The sequence below is a fragment of the Equus caballus genome, chromosome 23 (assembly GCF_041296265.1).
Source record: "Equus caballus isolate H_3958 breed thoroughbred chromosome 23, TB-T2T, whole genome shotgun sequence".
Taxonomy (NCBI): domain Eukaryota; kingdom Metazoa; phylum Chordata; class Mammalia; order Perissodactyla; family Equidae; genus Equus; species Equus caballus.
This window is the reverse complement of record NC_091706.1, coordinates 64,266,606-64,286,739: the sequence shown is the minus strand read 5'-3', so window position 1 is coordinate 64,286,739 and position 20,134 is coordinate 64,266,606. Positions and strand designations below refer to the sequence as shown.

Here is a 20,134-nt window from a genome sequence, read left to right as displayed (position 1 = left end):
GCGGGACAAGATGGCGAGGATGCAGGGGCCTGGACTGGATGAGGAGGATGTCCACAGTGAAGAAGCACGATGCCGGGCTGAACCCCAAGCTCCCCGCAGCTGCTTACTCCACTGCCACTTACTAAAACGTCAATGAGAAGCAGCGTCAGGGCAAATCTCCAGTCCTGCTAGAAGCAGAACCAACAGCCCCAACTCTTCACGCCACGGCCATCAGCTCCTTTTTGGGATGAGGACAGGGGACAATAAATGAACTCTGAGGCCCCATCGGGTAATAAATTTCTAGAGTCCAACTAGAATCCCTATGTATCCTTGAAAGGAACAGCGAATAGTTAGAAGAAGTCAAGGGTCTTCATGACAACATCATCGAAACCATCTGCCTAGTGAATCCCAAAGCACATTTCCTGATCGGATACGGACTTGGTCTTCACCAGCCTGGGAGGCTCAGGAGCACAACCCACAGGAAGCAAACGGCAGAGCTGAACGGGGCTGCAGGCTGGGGCCCACCTTCGAGTGGCTAGATTCCAGCACACAGAATTGTGAGATGATGGCGCCTCGGGTTCAAGAAGAGAGAAGCACCACATGCCCAGGTGACTTATCTTTCCAGAACTGCATGAGTGGAGAAGGTAAGGCGATAGATACACCAACACATGAGAAGCTTTGCAATCTCGTAACTGCCTGGAACCGCTCTATGCCTTGTTTACGGCGAGCTGGGCAGCACAAGGAAAGGGTCGGCCGGCCAGCTGTGGTTTGAAATTCTTCTCACAATGATTTAGTTCGTTTTCCCTTCATATAAGTATCACATATTGGTGAAGGAAATGAACTCTGATGCCCAGGATCCTAATACATTTCTGTGATCCAAAAAAGCTAAACAAAATGATTTCTCTGATAGACACATACATACACACATATATATATTCTAAGCTATTCATATAGTCTAAGACAGTCTTGGACTATCTCCCCGGGGACATACACATCTCACCTTTTCCTTGGACCACATTTTTTTATTTTTGTTTTTGCTTGAGGAAGACTGGCCCTGAGCTAACATCTGTGCCAATTTTCCTCTACTTTATACATGGGTTGCCACCACAGTATGGCTGACAAGTGGTGTAGGTCCACACTCAGGGTCCCAACCCGTGAACCCGGGCCACCGAAGCAGAGCGCACTGAACTTAACCACTAGGCCACGGGGCCAACCCCTGGATCACATTTTGATTCCAAATAATCTGGTAACCACTGTACAGCCTGCCAAGCATCCTTCCATTCTTTTCTCCAAAAGTATTCTCGATACTGACAGAGCTCGACCCCACTCTTCTTAGCAGCAGCAGCACAGTCCATGGCATGAATGCACAGGACGCACCCTGCTCTCCCCTGGGGCTCTGCAGTCACTGTGTCTACGTTGTTGTTGCTACTACAAGCAAATGTCCTTATGATTTGGCAATTTAATAGTTAACAGACTAGGAATGATAGGAAAAGGCTGTCTTGTCGTGGAGGAGCATTTCCAGAACAAACACCCAACATGCTTGTTAGAGTTTCTCGGGGAAGGTGGGGGAATGGTGCTGATTCCGTGTTGCGTGCCTCTGGACTCTTTCCCCAGCAGAAGTACAATGTGCAGTCTCACACAAAGGACTAGGGAGTGGGTAAAGTTCACCCAAGCACAGTGACAAACAGAGAGGAGAGCTCCCATTCCCTGTTGCCTAAGGGGCCAAGGAGGGGTGGCTGGGAGGATGGGGGATGCTGGCGGGCAGTGGCTTCTGCATGGAATTCACCCACACTGAGCCCCCTCATCCTGCACTGCCCCCAGGAAGAACCTACAGAACCCCTGCCCTGCCCTGCAGCGCCGTCAGCTCCCCAACCAGACCACGGGCTAGCAGCCCTCCCCTGTGGGGCTGTCACATGGGAGCAGTGGGAATGCTGGCCCTGAGATGTCCTTCCGGGGCACCTGGGCCCACATACAGGGACCAAGGAAAAGCCCAGGCCCGTGGGAGAACAGCCTTCTCCTGGATGTGGCTGGGAGCAGTCTGTGTTCAGCCTGCTGAGGAAAGTTGACCACTTCCCCTAAGTGCCCCGTCCAGCTGTTTTCCAGCAGAGGCCTCCCTGAGGAAGGGGCTGTATGAATTACTCCTTTTCATCTTCGGTATTTTTGATGTTTTGACATGTGGAGCCTGCAGACCCTGGAGAGACTGCCCCCCCATCCCCACAGGGCTGGCCAATACGCAAACCAACCCAGGCTCCCACACCCATTGCCCTGCCCTCATCACCAGGGCCAGGGACCAGACAACAAGGGCAGGCCCTCACCCTAAGCTGCTCAGCCTGCTCACTGGGCCTCACCCATTTCTTCCCACGAAACCCATAACAAAGGCTCCTGCCCACATGTCCCCTCTGCCTTCTGCCTGACCCTGGTGCTCCCCACGAGGCCCTGCAGGCCCTGCCTCCTGTTTCGAGGAATCCACAAGGATACGAACTTCTCTCTTCAGGACAGTCATTTCCACATCAGGGCGTTCACCCTACCTGATGGACACAAATCCCAGGCACACTTTAGAAGAGGGCCTGGCTGTCAGGGGAAGGCCCCCCACAGCAAGCGCCTGCCTCCCTCTGACTCTAGACTCAGGTTTGGCCTGCCCTGGGCTTCAGTTCACCTGACTCTTCATTTCTACTAAAACCTATACCACCCCTTCAGTGCCTCGTGTGTGCGTGTGGAATCAGCAGCTCGTGTCTCCTGGAAGTGGAGCCGTGGAAGAAAATGAGCAGAATTGGCAAACAGCTAGCTGAGATCACGTGATCCGGACACCTTCCCTAGGGGTCATCTTAAAGCAAAGATGTCCTCAGCCCCCAGGCTGGGCTGAGCATCTGGGTGGGAGGCGACGTTGGGCGGGGGCCTCAGAAGCTAATCCACAAATCCACAGTGACTGTGAAAATCGACAGAAATGTTACTTTGAAACATAAAGCGGGATCTGTGCCTCTGAGGGTCAGGCACACACACGTGTGTGGCCGTCTCGCACACTGGGACCCTCTCAAACAGGCCTTGGATCGGAGCCGGGAAGGCGTGACGGGTGCATCGTGGGGAGAAGGCCCAGTAAACCCCCACGACCAGCGACCCTCGCCTCGCCGGTTTCTCCCTGTAAAGAACACTTAATTTTATAGGTCTTCAGACAGTTCCTACCTTGGCCAAAAAAATAAAAAGAGGGGGCCTTTGCTCTGCCCGTTCCCCAGGAGGGCCCCACCAGAGCCGCCGCTGGCTGAGCCGCCTCCGTGGCTGCGAGAGTCGGGAAGCACGGGGCTCCGGCCCAGCGCCACCACCGGCTCTTCTGTGCGTGCGCCTCTGTCTCCTTGCTGCTGAGTTCACCTTAATCACACGCCTTTGGGGTCTGCCTTTAATTATTTTCTCAGCGCTAGGAAAAGAGCAGCTAACCAACTCTGCTCCCCACACAAAGTCAACGGTCATCCCCAACCCAGGCCTGCCAGGGTGCTCGTTAACACCAGCCACCCGTACGAAATTGACTTTTGGCTAAAAAAAAAAGAATTTCTGGCAGGTGCTGCCCTCTCAAGATTAATTCACAGCGAAGGGAATATAGCAAAGTTAGCCTCTTGGCACAATGACAAAATATACATAAACGGAACGCAGGCTTTCTCCAGTTTACATCACTCACACCCCTCTCTCTACAAGGGCCTACAAATTACAGCTGCTGCTGTTTTTGCATAACCTAAACTTTCACTCGACAGAACTCCTACTTGTCTAAATGTATTTATACTCCCAGGAATGGAGGGACTCATTATTTACACCGGTTGTTTAAACAGTAACCAGATTGTTTGGGGCTGGCGCGTCTGGGTCGGGGCGGGTTTGCCGTCTGTGGAACACCACTCAGAACCCACACGCTTAAAGGAGCCAAATAAATGGGCAGAGGGGAAATTATGACGTGAGAGAGGGTCTTTGTGAATTGTAAATAGGCCCACATTGTGAGGCCTGCTTTCTAGATCCTTGAGTAACCACACAGCAATGGGATATCAAAAAACATCCAACCGCAGAAACCCAACTCGTCCCTGCCCGGAGCCCAGAGCAGTCTTCTAGAAGATTCTGTCCCCTTGGCTGCAATGCACCACTCAGTATGAAGTCAGGGCCCACTCTAGAAAGTTCTCTGAATAGGCCCTTCTGACCCTCCCTATGATGCATCCCATCGTAACCATGCAGGCCACGGGAGAGAGTGTTGACGACCCAGGACTGTGAGGGCTCCTCAAGCCCAGTTAAGACAAGGCCCTTGGACACAAGGACATAAGCAAAATCCACTGGGAAAACTTAAAGATGGCAGAACAGCAGAGCTGAGGACCTGGTGGGCACTATGGGTGCTCAATAGTAATCCTGAATGGCACTGAATTTTCTCTCCAAAAGGAGAAGAAATTGCAAAATGAGGTGTTCTGTCAAGAAGAAAAATGTTCAAGGGGAAAGAAATTAAAGTAAAAGAAACCTTGGTATAGTTCTACCCTTGGAAGTCATCTCCCATGTCTGGAGGGCAACAGCCCAGCTTTGTCAGCACCCAGAGAACAGAAAACCACTCCCATGCACACATCCTCTGGCCTCCACCGCAGCCCTGTGCGCGCTCTGCCGAGGAGGGGCACCAGCCCTGCAGATATGACAGGCTCCAGGGGCTTCCTGAAGGCGACAGTATGGCAGTCATCCCAGATTCTAGTCACCTTCCAGGGTTCTCCCTCAGTGACCACAGCACCGCCAACAAGCCTGACTTCTAGACAGAAAACAAAAGGAGAACATCGCTATAAGCAATACTGCTAAAGCAGACCAGCTCCTAAGGACCACACTTTGGACCACATTAAAAAAAAGTTCACTTCCGTTCCCCTGAGGTTTAGGAACTCCATCAGTGCTCCTAATTCCTTCCCTGTAAGCTAAAAGTGACAGGGTTCCTTCCTGCAGCTCAAGGATCTGGACGATGGTGGGAATACAATGGAACTCCGAGGAAAAGGAGATAGGGTGTGTACCGATTACCCGAAGCTTGATTGTAAAATAAGAACTGAGGCTTTGGAATTTGAAAAACAAAACAAAGAACACTGATTTCAAACCCAGGCCCTGCTGGTTTCCACAGCTCAACTCACTGAGTACCCTTCCTCATCACCCACGGGGCTCATCTGTTCGGTGACAGTCCTCCCCGCTTCCTGCAGTCACAGGAAAGGATGAGAAATAAACTGTTCTTGCAGAGTGCCTGGTCAAGTGTGTGCCACCCAGCAAAGTTCTCTCTCAGCACCTGTTCAGAAAACAGAGCACAGAAAAATGACAACGGTTCTAAGTCAGGATTGGCGAATGCAAGAAATTTAATTCTTCCAGTGAATTGTGAAAGGCTACTTGTGTAATGGGTTTAAGAAAAACATCATGGGTATATAGATTAACTTTCAAGGAGGAAATCCAATAATGTCAACTACCCTTTTCCATAATAAATGATACGCATTACATTTGAAAATGATCTATGGCTTCCAAGATGCCCCATTACAGATTCATGGCGTACAGAAAAGGACTGCTCTCTGATGAGCGGTTATTGCAGAGTCCTACAGCTCCCTCTCAGTCGCAAAGAAACCACAGGCATTTTCATTCATAATAAAAGTTATCACACGGTTTGAAAAATAAACTTTAAGGCAATTAGAATACAAGGGTCAGAAAAGGTGCTTAAAAGAGAACATTAACTATTTATAGGTGAAACGAATGCATTCTGCTCAAGACTGAGGCCTTAAATCAAGCTCCTCTTGCTTCTGACAGGCTCATAGAGAATTACAGGATTTTTACTAATCCTCAAATAAACAGTGTAAATACTGTTCTTAGCTCAGAAATTGCCTGCTGGCTATCGAGGGGTATTCCTGACGGAAAATGTGACAGCACCTCGACTGTCAGCCTTTGAGAAACTGATGTAAACTTCATGTAAACATCATGTAAATTCCCTGCAAACCAAAACTATTTTGATGGAATGCCAAAGAAATCAAAAAGGACCACTTTGCAATGCAGAGTAGCTCTGGGGGCCCTTTTTAATTGATTAGGAGGAAATCACCAAATCCCTAGGCAACACCCAGATGTCTGAAAGATGGGTATGTTTCAAAAGTCCAACAGCAACAACACAAAAGCAATAACCACCAACAGGGGACGGGCTGCCCTTACACCTGCTCTCCACGGCCCTTCTCTCAGTAGGCTCACAGCCACGGGCCACTGACAACAGACAGCCTTGTAGAACTCTAAGAGCGCACGGCTTCCCTCTCTTAAAAACCTTCTTAATAACTGATGAACAGTCTCACCTTTGGTCCAGTTGTTCAAGGCAAACACCAGCCATCATCTTGCTCTAACCTCCCCTAACTCCTAGCCACCAGTGTGTCAGGAGTCCAGTTCCACCCCCAGGACAGGTCCGAAAGCCAGTTCCTTCTCTCCTTCTCCCCTACCCCACCATCCTTGTTCTGGCCCACCAACATGGCCTCCACACAGGCTCCCTACTTCCACACTCAACCACCCTAACCCATCTGTTAGCACATAGCCAGAGGGGTCCTTTCAAAAGATAAATCCCATGATGTCACTTCCTTGCTTCCAACCCTCCAAGGAGCCGCCCACCCCACTTCAACTGCAGCCCCCAGCCCTCACCACCCGCTGCAAAGGCCAGTCCTCACTGTGGCAGGCCTCCTCTCCTTCCAGAGCAGCTGCCTGCCCTCCTTGCTGGCCCTGGTCTACCCTTTCCTGCCAGAAGACGCTGGCCTGCTTTCCATACATGAGCCCCTGCTTAGCCTTCCATGCCACCTCCTTGAAAGCATCCCCCGGTCCCCAGGCCCCATCACTCTGTCACATCCCCTCACAGTCCGTCTTCATTGCCTCACCTCTGTCCTCAATCCTTTGTATGTTTTTTTAGCTGTTTATGGCCTCTACTCCCCTCGAGAATTGGTGGGTTGTGTATATTCAAGGGAAATGACATGACAACCCACAGGGAATTTAAACATGAGACAAAGAAGCAAGAACACAGCACAGTAAGTCAATGACCATGATTTACCATTTGTTACTGGTTTTGAACCCAACTTCAAAAAGAAAAGACACTTATAAATGGGACTTATGAAACACTTATAACCACTCACTAGCAAATTGTACTTTTTATTTTAAGTTGACATTATTTTTTTGACTTTCCTAAAAATGTGACAAAATGTATTTTAACTGACCGCCAATGCATCTGGATTACTTTGAAGCCACCATGCATTTCTGAAGAAAGAGAGATGAAGATTCTTGGGAGGCAGCCCCATGGCCTCTGGCACCCCCCAGCTCTGCCTGCCTCCCAGGCGCTCCCCTCCCTCCCATAGGCAAGGGGGAGCACTGACCCCCACTTCAAACACAACAGGCAACTCATCCTGGAAGCTCGATGCTGGCGAGGCCCTTGGCCTCAGTCTTGGCCAACTTCACTTCTGCTTCACTTCTGCGGTTGAGCTGGGGGAGGAAGGTTTGGACCCAGCTTGGGGGCAGACCTGGTGGGTGTAGCCCCCACTCCCCGAGGTCGTTCCAGGACAGTGAACTGTCTCCAACAGTTGGGGAGGCCTTCCATGGTGTCCAGAGATAGAGGTGGCTGCCTAGACCTCTATGCCAGCCCTATGGCTAAATGATGGGATCACATGGTCACCATAAATGAGCAAGGCCAAGTCAGGACCAGCGTAACTGTGGCCTCAGAGTGTGTGGACGCATCTGAGAAGAGACTGTGTACTACAAGGAGCCAGAGAAGGGGGTTTGCACCCTGATGGCTGTCATCCCACCTTTTCATACCTGGCAGGCACGAGCCTGGCCCCAAGAAGGGGCCTCCCTCAGTCCCCCTGGTCTAGGTGCTGATGCCCAGGGACGCAGCACCACGGCCCCTCTGGATCTGGGCAGTGCTGCAGCCATCTTGCAAAGCCCAGGCCCCATCTGGTATCCATGGAAACAGAGGAACAGTCAAGGCCAGGTTTAACTACCATGATGAAGATTTACTTAGGGAGTAAAAGCAGAAAGAAACCACAAGCCCAGCGGGTTATTAACGGGAGGAGGGGAAAGAAAGCAGGAGAGGGGGGAGGGGCCGATGAGGCTGTTTCAGCGTCTCCAGCTTTTGTTTATAGCTGTTCCAGACGATCTTAAAATTATCAGGTGGGGGGAGGGAGCCTAGCAAGCTGGTCCACGGTGCAATTTATGAAGCATTTCCTTTTCTCCGGGGCCAGAGTTGTGATCACATGAGCCTCTGCTTTTCTAAACTCCATGTTTGTTTTTGTAGTTTCTGCCAAACTAAATCAATTCAGTTTGTGGCAACCTTTAAAGAGTCATGACTTGCTCAAACAGTCTCAAAGTTTGACTTCTTTCCAAGAACGTCGACCAACATTTGTATAGGTTTCACATGCCTGGTGATCAAATCCTCTGATTACTCAAATCTGTGTCACATAACTGTAAATTAGTGACCTCTAAGATGACAGATTTCTATTCTTTGATATGCACAGCTAAATGCCTTTCTTTCATTCAAGTTGGGCAGAAACACTCAACGTTTCTTAACAACACTCTCCATGCACTAGTATCACTTGTAATATCTTTAACCAGAACAAAAGGCCACACGTCCCCACGAATCCTCTTCCTCAACCCCACCACAGCCACTCACTTCCCCTAAGTGGCACTGCCAGCCCTCCCCCGCTGAGCACCTCATGCTGCCTGGACACCAGATACCGAGTACACTAAATCGTTCCTAACAGAGCCCTCTGGGGCAGAGGGGGGAAGAACTTGTTACAGAGGAAACCCCCGTGGCTCTCTGTAGAAGGAACTGGAACAACTGCCTGAGCTGGTTGTACATAAGTTTAACCCTTTTATACAAGAGAAAACAGAAAGAATGGGGGCAGAACTTAGGGGCACTTTGCAGCCGCCCCGGTGGACTCGTGCTATGGTCTGAATGCTTGCGACCCCTCAAAATTCACATTTGAAACCTAATCCCCAATGTGATGGTATCAGAAGATGGGACCTTCAGGAGGTGACTAGGTCATGAGGGTGGGGCCCTCAGGAATGAGATCAGTGGCCTTATACAAGAGGCCCAGGGAGCTCCCTCGCCCCTTCCACCAAGTGAGGACATGGAGAAGGTGGCCATCTGCAACCTGGCAGAGGGCTCTCGCCAGAACCCGACGACGCCGGCACCCTGATCTCAGGGTCTCGGGCTCCCAGCCCCCAGAACTGCCAGAAATCAATGTCGGTCGTCTGTCAGCACCCCAGTCCGTGGCATTGTGTTACAGCAGCCCGAAGGACTAAGGCAGCCTGGAAACACACAACACCACCCAGAGTGGGGAAGAGACGCCCCCAGAGCTCCAGGAGTAAGCACTTCAGCCTCTCTGAGTTGGAACAGATGCAACCAACTCAGCGGGAATCAACGCTAGCGAACTCTGACCCCGGACCCTGGGTCACTTCCCTGCCTCCGACCGGCGGAGCTGCGGACGTTCTGAAAGAGGACCTCTCGGGCCTGCAGAATCCGCTCTCTGCCTCTCCTTTCTGCTCTTCTCTGTGTGTCCACGTCACCTTCTCTGTTCTGGAAAATGGCACCCTCCTTTCTGCTCCATGAAGAAAATATATCCCCACTGCTCCCACAGCCCTGCCCAAGCAGACCCGGAAGACGTCACCCCTCCTTCCCAGCGTCAACACCAGCAAGGAGCCTGGTGGTCCAGCTTCAGGGACGTGCCTACCACCGGGAATCACCTGGGCCAGGTGGGCTTCGGGGATGCGAGGGAAGCTTCCAATGCAGCCCACGGAGGGGTGGGCCAGGGGCAAGGAGCAGAGCGCCGGGGCGCTGGGGACTCACGATGCACCAGCCCAGGGCTTAGTTCCGATGAAGCACAGTTTACGCCTTTAATGGGGCAAGAACTGATAAAGCACAGGAACAAAACAATCACACCACAGAAGCTCAGCCGGCACCCGTCTGCTTCCATCTCCTCCCCAGGCTTCTGATTCCTCCACCTCCGGGGCACCTCGTAGCCACACAGAGAATGCACACGCTTCTCACTCTCCTCCCCGTGAGGTCCCGAGGCAGGGGGAGAAGTCTGTGTGTGAGTGTGTGTGTGTCTGTGTATATGTCTCTGTGCACATCTATGTGTGTGTGTGTGTGTGTGTGTGTCTGTGTGTCTTTGCCTGTATGCATGTGTGTGTGACTGGAGCTAGATGAGTCAGGAGCCACAGGGGAAACCTGTCCATCTTCCCAGGCAGTGGGTTTTTTTTATTAACTGAAAATTCGAGGGGAAATCTAAAAAATCAAAACAAACATGGCTTTGTAATAGAGAACAATCAAAATTCATATTAATTTTTAAGTAAAAAGAAAAAAAGATTTCAAAGACAGCTGTCATCTTCAGGTCTGCGTGCCTGATCCAGGCCTCCCCTGTGTGAGCTCACCACCGTCGCCTCATATTTGGGGAGTCAGGGACCTCCTCCAGCCAGGCTGTACCAGCCCCAGAGTAAGAGGATGGCTCCAGGCGGGGCTCATGAGCTGCCTAAGCCCCAAGTCCTTCTGAAAAAGGCAGGGGGCAGACTAGATCAGAGGAGTGCTGCCTGCACATGGCAATCAGCTGGGGAATTTGAGCAAGATGGATGCCAGGGCCTCACAGAGACCAATGCAATCAGAACCCCGGGACTGGGACCCCAGGAAATTCCAGCACATGCAGCCAGGGTTGAAAAGACAGAAGAATAAACAGACTTGAAAGTGCTCCGTGCAAATGAGATCACACCAGGCAATATAAGCTGCAGCCATGATCCCCTCGCTGGGGTTCTGTCCTCTGAGGTTACGCTTCCCGGGGTAGAGCAGCCGGTGTTTCAGCAAGGCTACCTCCATCATGCTGCACACACCGGGCCATTTGTGGCCCCTGAGGATTTGTGACCTACCTGGAGGTGCCAGGGCTGGAACGCTTATTATCTTTCCCTTTGGAGCGTTTGCACCAATGTTCCAGGCTTCCAGATTGACCCTGGCTCCCCTGGGAACCCATCCGCAAACCCACCCCCCCTTCCCTCCGCCTCTTCCCTTCCGGATAGAACCTGGGATGGTGCAGGTTCCTGTCCTCCCCTCAGAGAGGCCAGCGTCCCTGGTCCTCAGGCTCCAGCTCCCTGGCACCTACGAAGGCCACATAACCCCTCCTGGGCAGCAACAGCAATTAGAGAGAAGCTGCCTGGAGATGTCAAGATGACCGCGGGAGTGTCTCCAAGGGAAAGGAGAACCTTGTCGTGGCCGTATCTGGACCAGAGATGAGTATCTGGGAGCTTGCAGCTTCCACAAGAGCCTGAAAGCTGAGGCAGGGGGCACGGGGGGAAGGGAGCAGACTGGCCCCAGCCCTTGGCATTTAGAGGATGGACACAGAAAGAAAAGCCAGGAGAGGACACACAGGTGATGGCTACAAGAGAGAAGGACAGAGAATGTTTCCAAGTGGAGGTCACCTATAAAAGAACGCCCAGTGGATCTGCCCACAGAGAAGCAGAAGAGAAACGACTGCCATTAACAAGGGGGATGACCTCGAAACAAAGAAGACCTCAGATCAGGGTCAGATGCACTTTTTCATTAGATTTTGCCACTTGTTAATAGTTATGCAAGAAAAATCTACCAAGAACTGGTGCAGAAGAGAGTAAGAAGCAAGTCTAGAAATTCCAACCGCAGAAGGTGCCCACGTAGCCGCGCAGCCCTCCTTCCACCATCCGCCTCTACTCATCCAAGAAAAGCAGAGTGTCCACTTGCCTACTTGTTTGTGGCCACAGCAGGTGAAAACTGTTGAAAAACCAAATTTGGAGGTTTGCCCTAGAAACGGCATAGCATGCCACAAGTAAAGAGGAATGCCCAGAACTTTCTGCAGGGAGGTGTCCTGGGGACCCTACGAAGAGCCAGGAGGTCCCGTCCCCAGCCCAGAACAGAGAACAGGCACAGTGGCTTCAACATAGTCCCAAGATTGACAGTCACAAAAGCAGCTGCAAACCATTCACGGGGAGGGTCTGTCCCCAAGCTCCTTTCCCTGCCCCCTCCTACACCTGTAGGCACTGATTTTTCCAAAGCACCACTGGTTACTATGTAGCCCAGAGCTTCACAATCTATGTACCTGCAGGGGTTGAATAGCATCCCCTAAAACTCAAAGGCTGAAGTCCTAGCCCCCAGCAGCTCAGAATGCAACCCTATTTGGAAGAGGACCTTTACAGAGGTCATCAAGTTAAAACGAGCTTATTAGGGTGGGCCCTATCCAGTATGACAGCGTCCTTATAAACAGGGGAAATGTGGACAAGACACACACACAGGGAAAACAATGTGAGGACACGGGGAAGAGAGGGCCGTCCGCAAGCCCAGGAGAGAGCCCCCAGAAGGAACCAACCCCGCCGACGCCTTGATCTGGGACTTCCAGCCTCCAGACCGTGAGATGGTAAAGGTCTGCTGGTGGAGCTGCCAGCGGGCCAGGCTTTGTCACAGCGGCCCCAGCTGACGTGGACGGTGTGTGACGGGCACTCAGGCCGCTTTGTTGTTGTTCACCAGCTTCCTCTTTAGTGACGGAATGTTCCCCTCCACCATAGAGCCACCACTCTGCTCTCCACACCATCCTGCTCTCCTTTCCACACCCACTGCAGCCCACTCCCTCAGTGACACCCACAGGTCCACCTGCTGTCCCCCAGGGCAGCCCCTCTGGTCACGGCTCCTGTCACCCCACCCTCCACAGCCAGAGTGCTGCTCAGTCACCCCGTTCCACTCACTCAGACACAGGCCGACCTGCCTGGGTCTCACCCTCAGTCTCCCACTCCCTCAAGCACAGGCTTGGCTCAGACGCTCACTCCAGGACATAAACATTTCCGCCAGGAAAGACCATCTTGCTGTCAGGGCAAGGACCCCAGTAGCTCTGCCATCCTACCACACTGGCACATTCAGCATCATCACTTGGCATTTCCTAGCCCTGTGGTGAATGCCACATGTGCACACCACCCCATGACAACTCAATAGGGTAGGCCACTAGAAACCCCGGTCACTGGAGGAGCCCAGTTCTCATCTCACTCCAGGCATGGGATATGAGCTCTCGAAGCCTCATCTCCAAGACAGAAGGCATGTGGATCTTGGCTCAGGAAATTGGAAATCAAAGGTCCCTTGCTTAGTGCACTGGAAGCTTCAGTCCCTGGGAGCAAGTGAGGCAGGACTGGTGGAACAGGCTCCCTTCGAGATGTCCTCAAGAGCAGGACTGCATCAAGCTACCCGTGAGATCTTGTCACAGAATTGCCCGATCTGAGTTTCACCAAGGTGTGATGACGGACCACATGAGAAAACATATTGTGGCTTTGCTCAAATCTAATCTATGAAATGACTGAGAAAGAAAACAGACAAGCCATAAAAGTAACAGAGGGAAAATAAAAACTTTATTAACCAAAAAACAAAACAAACAATCAGAGGCCTGCCCGGTGGCGTAGTGGTTAAGTTCGCACACTCCACTTTGGCAGCCTGGGGTTCACAGGTTCCAATTTTAGGCAAGGACTTACGCACTGCTCATCAAGCCACGCTGTGTCAGCATCCCACATACAAAATAGAGGAAGACTGGCACAGTGTTAGCTCAGGGCAAATCTTCTTCAAACAAAACGAGGAAAATTAGCAACAGATGTTAGCTCATGGGCCAATCTTCCTCACCAAAACAAAGAAACAAAAAACCCAGCAGGAATTGGACTGGATGCTCCAGTGAGCAAGGCCAGGGCTTATATTTCTCCTACATCCCCCCGGAGAACAAAGCCAAGGGCCATGCACAAACTAGATGCTCATGAAACCCATTAGATCCCATCCGTGGGCACAAGGCAATTCCCTCCCTCAGGGCAGAGCAAGTCTCCAGTCATCAGAGAACACACACACACTCACACTCACGCACACACGGGTCTCTGTAAGAACAGCTACCCCTCCTGTCACAGCTGCCCCCCTAATTCCATCACCTTGCTCCACCAGGAAGTATGGGTGGCCCTGGCCGAGCCAGGGTAGGATGGCAGGGTCCCAGAAACTCTGTGTGGGCTCGTAGCCCGTGGCGGGCACAGCAAGGTGGGCTGCAGATAAGTGACCCGCCACAGGCGAGCACCTGGGCTCTGCCCTTCTGAGCAGACCAGGTGGCAGGACCTAAGCTGGGGTCTTCCAGATCCAGAAGCTTCAGATACCCTCAGAGAAAACCCAGAGATTGGATAACTGATTCTTGCAATAGAACAAAATAGCAACACCAACAACAAATCCACGTCAAGTGAAACACTTGGCTATCGTGAATCTCTACACAAAGGGGAATGCTTCAACATATCGTGTTACAAAGGCAAGACCTCTCTTCCCCGGGCCGCCGTCATCCAGGCCTGCAGGGCTACGCGGAGGTCACTCAGAGGTGGAGCAGAAGTCTAACACGACCGAGGCAAAGTGCTGCTGAACCCTGAGGCCGGGCAGCAAAGCAACCCACCTTCGCCATGGAGACAGCAGCCACTCACCCCACATCCCAGGACAAGAGGAGACCCATACCCACCCAGCCTGTCTAGGAGTCATCCACTTGCATGTTCTCAAGCGGGTCACTAGCGGTGGCACCTGCTCCTAAGGTGCTCCTGGGACGGCCAGCCCAGCCAAGCTCTGGCCACGGGGCACAGGGTCAGCAAGTGGAACACTCAAGATGGCTCAGGGTCAGTCTAGCTTCCTTGAGGGAACTGAGGGGGTCACAACGCTCGTGAGAACAGAAACGGGTTTAAAGACGTCCACGGTGTGAGGAAAGCTGAAAATGCCCCCCACAAGGAGGGGCCAGCAGGCCACTGTAAAGAGATGGCATGCTATCCTAAAGGCCACGGGAGCGAGGATAATCCTCCCACGGCAATATCCCACGGGGGCAGGAGTACAGTCCTACGGGTGTCTAACACACACTGAACTCATTAGGAATGATACAGCAAAACTGGACAAATTCTTTCAAGCTGTGAGGCTCTCCCTCTCCCAGAAATGTACATTTCTCTAAGGGGATGAAGCAGAAATCGGCTGAAAAACATAAGACCAAATCGTCCCTGTGCCCAGGACCTAGGGTCCCTCTCTTTATACTTCCTGGGCATGTCACGTGAAACTGGTGCTTAACTTAGCAAAGGGTGGACGTGAGCAAAGAAGAGATGGAAGGAAGGTAGCTTAAAAAACTCACTACTCAACACAAACCAAGCAAAGACCCTTCAAATGGCAAACAAACAGCTAACCAAAAGGGGGACCTGGGGAATTCAGGAAAGTGATAGAAATGTAGAGGCCTGCGTTCCAATATCAACTTTGGATTGGAAGTATCTAGACAAAGTCACAATTTTTTAAAACATATGTTTCCTGGTGCTAATCACGGAAAGGGCCTGGAAGCAGCGAGAGCCCAGGTGCTATGGGCACCCCAGTGCCCACACGCTGGTTTCTCTACCACAAGGCTCCTTGGGAAAATGGCTGATCGTCAGTCTGGGACAGGGGATGCAAAGGTGAGCCAGGACACCACTGTGCCAGACAGCAAGGAAGCAGCGAACACTGCAGAGTCAAGTGAAGGACTCAGGCACCAGCTTAATGCAGCGCCTTGACCAAATGCGAGTATCAGGAAAGACAGAAACGACTTTAAGTAATCATCCTACATTGAGTTCCTTTAAAAAATCATCAGTCCTTAACGATTCTCAAAAATTGGGGTGGGGAGACACCTTTCAGTAGAAATGACTACATGAGAACATCGTCATTTTGCAACCTGCTCTGTAACAGCTGATTCAGGCAAAAGCACTGAGCGGAAGCCTCTTTGGGTAACAGGATCTATGCAAGATGTCCAAGTGTCTTCACAGACAGGAAAACGATGCGCCTTGACACAGGAAAGGAGGGTGGTCACCACACATGGTCAGCATTAGCATCCCTGCCAGTGGGACCATTTGACCTCCACGTACAATAAGGCAGGGAGCACAGAGCTTCACCCATTCAGGATTCCGGCCACAGACATTCAAGTGTCGGCCTAAGAGCAAGCACAAGGGAGAGAGGAACCAGCACAGCATCACTGGGAGGAAGGAGTCCGACAGATTCAGAACGCGCGACCTTCCACAAGCAAACGAGCCTGTGCGCTCCAAATCGTCCATGTCATGGAGACGAGAGAAAGGGTGGTGGTGGCGGTTGTGGAGGTTCTGGATTCAACAGACCAAACAGTTATAACAACCAAATCAATGAGCGAACCTTGAGTGGATCCTGGTTTGGGGAGAAGAAAGGAATCCAGCACACTTTGGAGAGACCTGGAGAAGAGTGACTATCCGGCAAACATTGATGATTGATGTCCTCTGTGCAAGAACCACACTGCCGCTATGTAGAAGAAAGACATTCTTAGAAGAAAGACATTCTTACAAGACGGGTGCTCAAGTATTGAGTGGGCGGAAATGTCGCGATGTCAACAACTTATTTTCAAACTACTCAACAAACAGTTTTAGAAAATGTGTGTGTAGGCGGCAGAGAGAGAGAACAAGAAGCATTAACGACTGTCAAGTCTCGGTGGAGAGTTTATATGTGTCTGCTGCACACACCTTCAACTTTTTTACATACTTGAAAACTTTCATGATCAAAAGATGAGGAGAAACAAAGAGGCCCACGCTGGCAGGGTGCTGCAGAATAACAGGGTTACAACTAGACGGCTAGGTTCCCAGGGAGGGTGCTGATATGCAGCACCCACAAAGTTCCTGACACATGAGGCTTCTCAGTCTCCCAAATTCCTTGAAATGTCGACCTGCTGTATCCAGGGTGGTCCCTCTAAGGGCCTCAGAGCTTTTGCTGCTCTTCCCACACAGGTCCACAAGCTGAGCTCTCAGGAGGCAGGTCTTTCACAGTGAGCCATTAGCTCAAAGCAATGCAATGCATCTCTCAGGGAGAAAATAAGAATGGGGTCTCCTGACCGCGCATTTGCCAGGCCCTCCTTCACACGTTCTCAGTCATCATCATGACCGCCCTGCAGGAGAGACTGCTGCCGGCATTCTACAGATCGAGACTGGACCTCAGGAAGGTCAACAGGTGTCAGGGCCACAAGGAAGTGAGCAGCTGGGCACTGAATACAGATCGGTCTGCTCCAAGACCATGAGGTCTCCACAACCCCACCCACTCTGCTGTCTAGGCAGGGCCCTCCCACTCTAAGGGAGGCCTCCAGCAGGGCAGCCACAGCATGCCCTGGGGAATCGTGTGCACAGGAGGTGGGGCCGTGTGAAGGGCACCCCGTTTAAGGAGTGTATTTATAAGAGCAAACACGTCCAGAGGAAGAGAAAGGAAAAGAGAGAAAGACTTCAAAATCATTCGCCAAAAATGCAGGAGGAAACCGAGGATGACTGAAATGGAACCAAATCCCGATGTTCGCCAACTTACACAAAAAATGTTGGAGGTAGGCACATTTGGGGGCCTGCCCGAGCTGAGGCAGCTGTACTGTGGTCCTGGGATGTGGCCCCCCGGTTTCCTTGACGAGAAACAGGGCATCGGGGTGAAACACACACGGCTCTCACCGGGCGGGCCGTGAAATCCATCCCCGTGCTCTGGAACCAGCCCATGTGTTTGCAATTAGGCAGCAGCCCGCCCCGGCAGGAGGGGAGGGCCCAGCCAGGCCTCTTGCCAGCCGTAATTTCTTCTCTGCCAAAACAAGGCCCCCTTAACCCAGGGAACAGCACTGCCCACAGGGCACCCCCAGTCCTCTGGCCTCCAGGAAATGAAGTGAAGAGGGAGCTCTGGGCTTCAGTCACGTGCCCCAAGTCAGACAGGCCACATGGCTGGGGCCCTGAATGTTTCTTTGTGGCCTCAAGGAAGCCAGTGACAAATAACATGTGTCTTTCAGACTGAGGGGACAATAAGAAAAACACACACATCTGTTTCCACCACTGGCAATGAGTCCGTAATACACAGAAGCCCTTAAAACCAGCCCCTCCCCGGATGTGGAAGAAGGCTTTTGGGAGTCCTGGAAGACTAGTCACCAGCAAGAGAGGAAAACCTCCACTCGGCCACTTGTCCCCACACAAAAGCGGATGCTCCGAGATGCGAGACGGGGCGTTCAGGACGGGCCCAGGCCACATGCCCAGCCTGGATAATTCATGCTGAGGGGCCAGGAACTTTCCAAACCTGCCGGACAACCAGTAGGTCCTGCTCACATTTAACTGGGCCTCTAATCAGTCTAGGGTGAAAAGGTGACACAGGGAGCAAAGTATCTGAGAAACCACCTTGAGATCTTATCCTAGGAAGACCTGCAGAGCCGCCACTGCCCGAATTGTTTATGATTTCTACAGGAATACCCGGCCTGAGACCCAGGACAGAGGGAGAAGGCAGCTTTGAAGAAACACCCCAGCTCCCATCTTTTGGGATGCCCTGAGGGACAGGGCCCCCCCCACCCCCACAATAATGGGGACAGCAATCACATGTCCTCTCTTTCTAAATCACAGGACTTTTGATTCAGCTCTGAATTGAACTGTGAAAGAAGAGCCATCAATTTAGCAAAACCGCAGAGAGAATCCTCAGAATTTCTCCATTGCCACAAACTGCTGACTGGGGCAAACACTCTGACTTTCCAGCAGGGAAAAGAAAGAGAAGGTCCTCCCTGTAGCAAATGCATCAATGAAAGGCATTATGGCTCATTAAGTCCGCTAGGATCCCCAGGTGCCAGGGACAGAGGCTTTTAGGCACTCTCCCTTGTGGCTTCTATGAAAACCGAATTGGGTGGGAAAATGGGAAGGTGCACAGGGCAGTTCTGGCCCCCGGCTGTGGGGGAAATAACTGCTTTTCCAGGAGGGAATGCCGACGCCATCGTTGTAGATGTCCTATGGTTTTGCTCCCTGGGTTCAAATCCCGGCTCAGCCAATAGTTGAAAGGGATGCCTGGAGTTTGGGGCACTGCCTGTTGCATAGGAAGCACTCAGTCTGTCATCATTAAACAGATAAATATTATATTGTAAACATTTTCCCATATCATTATAGATAACATCACACTATGAAGATTTCACTGTATGATTATGCTTTGAAAATGTGATTTTTCAAATGTCTACAAAATACTTCTCTATGTAGCCCATAAAGCTGACTTAACTATTCCACAACGAGTGAACACTCAGACTGTCCCCTCATCGTGAACTGCACCAGATGAAGCTGCGATACACAGCCCTGTCTGTAAATCTGTCTGTTTGTCTCCTCATGGTCCCAGGACGGATTCCTACAAGGGAAAGCACGGGGCAGAAAGGCTGCTCCATGCACACATCCACCAGCTGTGTGTAAGGGGAGAACTTTGTAAAACTCTGCAATCTGACAGCCAAAAAGTAGTCCATCATGAAGCTTCATTTCTATTTCTGGATTTTGAAGGATTCTGAGGACTTTTTAAATTTCTGTACCGCCCATTAGTCTTTTTCTCCTGCTAATTCACTCGTCTCCTTTGCCTTTTCTCCTATTGGCCAGTTGGCATTTGGGGCAGAATCATATTAGCATCTGCAGCTTTACAATATCTTTTAAAACACAGCAATGATCTCCTTTTACCACTTTTCCTACTCAAAATTCTCTTACCATTCATCATTTGTTTATTCTTCCAGATGGGCCCCAGGGTCATTCTGTCCAGCATCCCCCAAAAGTCCTCCTGGGATGTGGATTGAGATTATTTTAAGTGTTTGTTACCCTGGAAAGAACTGACATCTTTATAACATTGAGCCTTCCAGAGCATGAATAAATTATTGTCCTTCTTAAAAATTTCATTATTATAACATGCCCTCATATCCTGTGGTATAGTTTTTAAGTTACTTCAATAGAAGTACACATCTTTGATGATATGGTGGTATGGTTTATCTGTTGGTTTTTTGTGGTTTTTTTTTTTTTTTGAGGAAGATTAGCCCTGAGCTAACATCTGCTGCCAATCCTCCTCTTTTTGCTGAGTAAGTCTGGCCCTGAGCTAACATCCACACCCATCCTCCTCTACTTTATATGTGGAACGCCTGCCACAGCATGGCTTGACAAGTGGTGCATAAGTCTGCACCCAGGATCCAAACTGGCGAACCCCAGGCCACCGAAGAAGAACGTGCAAACTTAACCACTGCACCACCGGGCCAGCCTCTGGTTTATCTGTTTTTGATTTTTGCCATGGATTTTTCCCCTATACAGCTTCTGATTATTGGTGATATATAGGAAAGCTTTTCCAATATATATTTTATCC

The 20,134-nt window shown here is 51.1% G+C and overlaps 1 protein-coding gene and 1 long non-coding RNA gene across 7 annotated transcripts in view; both read right to left on the bottom strand.

Annotated features, from left to right (window-relative positions):
• The window catches only part of ROR2 (receptor tyrosine kinase like orphan receptor 2), a 204,003-nt gene that overhangs the window by 78,390 nt on the left and 105,479 nt on the right, over positions 1-20,134 (bottom strand). The gene's annotated exons all lie outside the window — the stretch shown is intronic.
• LOC111770215 (uncharacterized) lies at positions 7,099-7,906 on the bottom strand. Its single transcript, XR_002803328.2, has 3 exons — positions 7,774-7,906; positions 7,338-7,443; positions 7,099-7,221 (listed from the first exon to the last, which is right to left on the bottom strand). It is a non-coding gene; the product is annotated as an uncharacterized lncRNA (long non-coding RNA).